The sequence below is a fragment of the Pseudophryne corroboree genome, chromosome 5 (assembly GCF_028390025.1).
Source record: "Pseudophryne corroboree isolate aPseCor3 chromosome 5, aPseCor3.hap2, whole genome shotgun sequence".
Lineage (NCBI taxonomy): Eukaryota > Metazoa > Chordata > Amphibia > Anura > Myobatrachidae > Pseudophryne > Pseudophryne corroboree.
In genome coordinates, this window is record NC_086448.1 from 239,283,877 (window position 1) to 239,290,801 (window position 6,925).

Here is a 6,925-nt window from a genome sequence, read left to right on the forward strand (position 1 = left end):
ACAATTCCATCTTGCACGTCTTTTCTTTGCCACATCATTCCAGGGGTGCTGCCCTGTGTGGGGTGCTGCCCTCTGCCCTATCAGTCCAGGGGTGCTGCCCCACTGCCGTTCAAGTCCAGGGGTGGTGTTGTCTGTCTGCTGTGCTGTGTAATTCTCCAGGGGTGCTGCCTATGATGTATAAGTCCAGGGGTGCTGACGTATAATTCCAGGGGTGCTGCTGTCCTTGATCCTAGGTTTACATGAAAGCCTAGAGCAGATATGAAACAAGCTTCAACATCACAAAGAGATTTGTGAAAACTAGCCGCAAAGGTAGAAATGGAAATTGCCGAAGTGTTTTTAAATAAACTGAGGAGAGACCACATTTGTGGCCAAAGTCAGTGTGAGTCAGAAGAAACTGAATCATAATCCAATGCAACTGAAGGAGAGGTAAAAGTGATATTTTCTGCCGGAGCATTAGAGAGAGGTTCTTCTCAATTATTTCATGTTAGGGACTCACTAAAATGAGTGGCTCCAATTAGTCAACCTTAATTTTGATTTATTATTGATGTTCCACATTTTGGGATTATTTATTTAGAAGATACACATTTGTTCTACTGGGATCTTCTTTTCCTAATGGCTGCGTAGGGTTATCGTAAGACCTCATGGTGTTAGAAGAACAGATTTTCAGTGCTTCAGCTTTCCATTGCACTGCAGCACTAGATGGGCCAGGAACTCCTGTGAGGCACAAACAGTTACTGAATAAGGCCCAGTGTGGAGTCTCATATTGTTTTACAGCCAGGAAGATGTCTGGCTTGCCAGGCTGAGGCATGCTGTGGGCACAGAGGTTAGCATTGCTTCCTCCCACAGTCCTATTTATAGTATGAAATGAGTTTGGACTGTACAGTGGTAAGCTCCAGTAGGGAAGGGGTTCAATAACTTTACCGAACCCACCCGAACTCATGCGTGTAACTGGGAGCTGTGAAAAACAAAAATAAGACATCTGCCACAAAATATGTAAATAAAAATGCAATAAAAAAATGGAAAACAAGAAACCCACGAGATTTTCAGAAAATAAATCTCCAGACTTCGTGAAGGGGAAAATTTCCAATCTTGATCTGATCCTATGGTATACACCAGTTTATTTGCATTCCAGCATTAAATCCAAGATTATTTTAATACCTGAAAATGGAGAAGGGGGACAATTTTGGACGCTTTGACCCCTAGTTTTTCAGTTTGTCCAATAATGTGGTAATTAATAATTATATGTTTGCTTGGTTGAAGTCCTTTCTGTTCCACACCAATATAGGAGTGGAGGTGAAAGCCTGTGTGTTGTTCCTGATTGCATGTGCCTCTCTCATTTTTAATCACCTTCTTGACACTGTCTTCTTCCTCTTGCCTCTTCTCATAATGTGAAAAGTCATTAAATATGGAGGTGTTACTGTGTGTTTGAAGCTAGCTATGATTCAGAGAACTTGGCAAGCTTTTTCCAGGGGGACCACCTGCCGCTGAAATGATGGGTTTATTAAACTGTGCATGTCCTGTATAAACAACATAAGAGTGGGTGGGAGGGCCCAAGACAATTCCATCTTGCACCTCTTTTTTTTTTCTTTGCATTGTGTGCTCTTTGGGGCCTAGTTTTTAAAACTGCAATCCTGTCTGCCACTGCAGTACCAGGTGTTTTTGCCGCACACTTGTGTCGCTTAGCTTAGTCATCCAGCAACCTCGTTGCACCTCTTTTTTTTTTCCTTTGCATTATGTGCTCTTGGGGGCCTATTTTTTAAAACTGCCATCCTGTCTGCCACTGCAGTGCCACTCCTAGATGGGCCAGGTGTTTGTGCCGCCCACTTGTGTCGCTTAGCTAAGTCATCCAGTTACCTCGGTGCAACCTTTTGGCCTAAAAACAATATTTTGAGGTGTGAGGTGTTCAGGATAGACTGGAAATGAGTGGAAATGAATGTTATTGAGATCAATAATACCGTAGAATCAAAATTCCGCCCAAATTCTGTGATTTTAGCAGTAGTTATGTATTTTTCAAAAATCATCCAGATCCAAAACCTGAAAGGGTGGTTTTGGCTAATCCAATCCAGATCCAAAACCTAAACACAAAACCCGAAAAGTGTTCGCCGCACATCTCTACTTTGAATGGGTAATTTAAGAAGTTAATAGCTTGGCATTTATGTATTCCCAATCAGCAACCAACAGTTTTTATCTGCTTCAGCATTAAATTCCTGGGTGATTTAAAAAGCTAATTATAGTACATGCTGTATACCAGTTTCACTTTGGACTTGATTATGATATTTTCTTTGTATATTAGAGAATGCTCAGTTTTCTTTATAGCCTTTTCTCATGAATTTAATACTCGGTTTCTTTAACTTGCCAAGAAGATTTCGGGCTAGATGCGTCATCGCTTGGAGAGTGATAAAATGTAGGGAGATAAAGTACCAGCCAATCAGCTCCTAACTGCCATGTTACAGGCTGTGTTTGAAAAATGACAGGAGCTGACTGGCTCATACATTTTTTTCTCTATTTTATCACTCTCCAAGCAATGACACATCTAGCCCTGTAGCACATATGTACTATAGACTGTAGACCAACTCAAAGAGAAAGATTATAATAGAGATTACTGTAAATATTTCTGATCCATTTTAATGACACTATGCCTAACATTCTATTAAAATCTAATCCCACTGGAACTGAAACTTCAGGGTGGAATGTCATAAATGTAACAGGAATACATATCATAGGTCCTGAATTGGATTTGTACATAAACCTGATGGTGTACTGTATATACAAATCTGGTGGTGATAATTGACAAGCTGCAATGTTTGTAATACGTGCTGGAGGAGCCGTGACGTGCTGAGAGCTGTGACCCAAAACCGGAAGTTGGCAGCTGCACGTGTGGGAGAGTGGTGCCAGTGAGGGGGGAGCGGAATCTGGTGTTTGTGCTGTGCCTGTACTGGACAGGGGACAGAGCGGGCACCGGAGATGAGGGCCGGTACTGAGAGAAGCGGATTGTGCAGCAAGAGCAGTAGCTGCCGCTGCAGCTCTTTGTGGAAGTTGTGTAAGGGGCTGCATTTTGTGTGAGGGGCTGAGATACTGTGCGACTGTGTGAGGGGCTGCATTTTTTTTTGTGTGTGAGAGTCTGAGATATTGTGTGAGTGTGTGAGGGGCTGCGTTTTTGGAGCATGTAAGGGGCTGAGTTATTGTGTGAGGGACTGCGTCTTTTGGGTGAGTGTGTGAGGGGCTGAGATTTTGTGTGTGTGTGTGAGGGGCTGCATTTTGGTTATTGTGTGAGTGGCTGTGTTTCTGTATGTGAGTTAGGAGCTGCATTTTTTTGTGAGTGTGTACTAGGGGCTGCCCGGTGATGCTGTTGCGGCCTGGGCCGGAGATTGCTGCTGCCGCTATCGGAGGAGCGTGACGGAGGGGGCCGTAGACTGCTGCCATTGCTGCTGCTACTACTTGAGGAGCTTGCTGCAGAGAGCCGGGGACTACTGCTGCGATAAAGAAATAGATCAGGAGGCACACAAGGATCGATAAGTATAAGCTTACTACATTACTGTATAAGTGACTATTTTTTTTCTTCCTGTCCTTCTGTATCTCCCCTTGTCCTTGACTGTATTGTTTTATCAATTACTGTTCTGTTATTAAATATTGTTTTTCTTCACAGCTAAGCTACAGTACTGTATTGTATTGCATAGATTGTGACCTTTACTGTATTTTATTTATACTTAGTTTATAGTTTTTGTCCTTTATTTATTTATTGTCCTTTATTGTCCCTTATATATTGTCCTTATTTATAGTTGTCCCCCTCTTTTTTATTTCTAAAGGTAACAGGGAGTTAGCACTAATTAAAAATGGGGGTGGCCGCGATTGAGAATCTCACTCAGTGCGCGTCATGCATGATGTATGCGCACCTGGTACAACAGTCTGAGTGTGGGTACATCTGTACGAGATGTGAGCTAACGTCCACCCTGGAAGCCCAGGTAACTGATCTAGAGCGGACCGTTACGCGACTGAGGTGTGTTCACAATCTCGAGCAATGTTTAGATGGAACGGAGGAGTTGCAGGGGGGGATCACTGGTAGACGAGGATCATCAGGTAGACAGCTGGGTCACGGTTTGTCAAAGTCGAAAAATATCATAATGCATATGCCTTGTACTAACACCAGGCGCATGCCCGCTGTGCGCGCGCCCATTCTGCCGTGCGTGCACATACTCGCAATTTGCGTATGATCGCTCCCATGTTCCTGCGGTTGGTGTGCGCATTTACGGTAATGTTTGTGAGCGTATAGAGGGTTATCAAAACATTTCATATTTAACCCAAATAGTGCACATTGTACACATAGCCCCCTGCACCACATCAGAAAGAAATAGCTGTTTAAAATAGTTACTGAACAAAGGGATTCACCTTTACAGGATAGGAGAGGACAGAACAAGGTTACAAGGTGGTGTTTGGTATTCAGCTGTAGGGTATTTTAAGGGAAACATTCCGGTGTTGGTTAGAGGAAGATCGCATGTTGCAGCGTATAGTTATGTGCAGAAGTAGAATATAGATATAAAACTGTATTTACTATGTATTATGTATGCGGCGGGAATCCCCCCAAGAGCAGTTGAGAATGACATCGCCCACCTTTTCAAATCAACCTATGACCTCTCCTGTAATGTAAATGAACATCTCTGTGTCAAATAGACAAAGGGATTACAGTGACCATTGTATTGTTTTGGATGAAGTGAATAAATAGAGCTTGCAGCAGGCTTGGTCACACAAGACTCTGAACGCTTTCTACCTGATAGCGGAGGACTGGTCCAGGACGCGCTTGCGAACGAATTCTCACGTATGTACATTCTCTATAGCCATTATTCTGTTTAGATATCATGTTAGCTTGTAGTGTATAAATTGTATTGTTATTTCCTTTTGTCTAATTAATCCGCAGTGGCCTTAGAACCCTGTGGTTTTACCCCATATCGGTGTTGTGTCCTCATTTCTCTGCTAGGGGTTATAGGGTTATTATATTCACAAACTGCTTAAGGTTTTAACGTGTATTTGGTAAACGGTACGCACTGTGAGTACTTTGTACCGACAGCGCTGCACAAGGTTTAAAGTGTATCATCATTACAGTGCCGTGCTGCAGAAGGTTTAAAGCATAAACGTATCATTACATTGTATCACTAACAAGGTTTAAAATCTATCATCCTATTGTGTGCGCGCAGTGTGTACTTTCACTCCCGGCGCGGCGTCCTGTACGCTAAGTCCGTAAGCTATAGGACTCTGTACGCAAATAGCGTACACAGTACGTAGCGTGTGTATTCAATCCAGCGGCCGCAGCGGCCCCACGATAAAGGTGTATTTAAAGTTATAGCTTTATGTTTAAAGATAATAATTGACATTATCAGGTTAGAAGGCAGAAGAAGAGGGGGAGGGGGAGACAGGACATCTCTGATCTGCCAAACCCCAACAAATTAGCCCGATTGGATGAAGAATCTGAGGATGGCAGTGAGGAAATGACGGAACCGGAGGAGACTGTTCTCGATAGCAACCAGAGGAGTGGTCCCCCTGGTACAGATGGGAAAAAAGTAAGTGAGGTACCTAGTCAGATTGTGGTGGTAGGTGATTCTATTATAAGGAGGACAGACAGGGCAATCTGCTACCGGGACTGTGATCGCTGTACAGTCTGTTGTCTTCCGGGTGCTCAGGTACGGCACATTGCGGACCGGGTAAATAGATTGTTGGGAGGGGCTGGTAAAGACCTGGCGGTCTTGTTGCATGTTGGCACCAATGACACAGTTAGTGGTAGGTGGGATGTCCTTAAGAAAGACTATAGGGAATTAGGCAAGAAACTTAAGGCAAGGACATCTAGGGTAATATTCTAAACATTACCAGTACCACGTACTAGCCCAGGGAGGCAGAGGGAGATTAGGGAGGTGAATGTTTGGCTTGGAGACTTGTGTAGGAAAGAAGGGTTTGTGTTCTTGGAACACTGGGCGGACTTCTCAGTCAGGAGCCATCTTTTTTGTCACGATGGATTGCACCTGAATGAGGAGGGGGCTGCGGTGCTGGGGGGCAGGAAGGTTAGAAGGTTGGAGGAGCTTTTAAACTAGGAGCCTGGGGGGAGGGTTTAGCTAAAAGCTATGGGTCAAACAGTGAGAACAGTAAGGATAGGGATAGTAATCAATTTGGGGGTGGAGCAGGGGAGAGCGAAAGATCAGCCGGCAAGGGTATTTGAATGGGTATTAACACTGGAAATAATGACACAGGTATTGCCCAAGATATTAGCAATTTATCACCTAATGACGAATATGGCTCAACAATAAGGTATATAGAAAATGATGTCCATAGCATAAGGGAAGATACTAACATCAGGGGGGGGGGGGGGGGGTTTAAAAAGTCTTAATGGGTCAAATAGAGATAGTAGTGGGGAAGGCTGTATTAAGCATGATGGAGGTGGAAAGGGAGGGAAGAGAATAACAGTCTGTAAAGGGTAAATCTAGTAAGGCACTTGTAAATATAGATACGTTACCATTAAAACAAACAGGCAAGGGAGAAGCTAAGTTAAAATGTATGCTTGCAAATGCAAGAAGCCTATCCGGTAAAATGGAGGAATTGGAAGGGCTTGTATCAGAATTTCAGTATGATATTATAGGTATTACGGAAACATGGTGGGACGACTGGCTTGAGAATTTGGAGGGATATTCTCTTTTCATGAGGGATAGGGCTACCAAAAGGGGAGGATGGGTATGTCTCTTTGTTAAACCATCTCTAGATCCAAACTTAATAGATGGTATTTATGAGGGGACTGGAGATAACGTGAAATCACTATGGGTTGAGATCACAAGTGGGGGCACAGAAGCAAAGAAACTAATCATTGGCATATGGTACAAGCAGCCAGATATTAGCATACATGATGAGGAACAACTCTTAGTGCAAATTGAAAAAGCTATGTGAATGG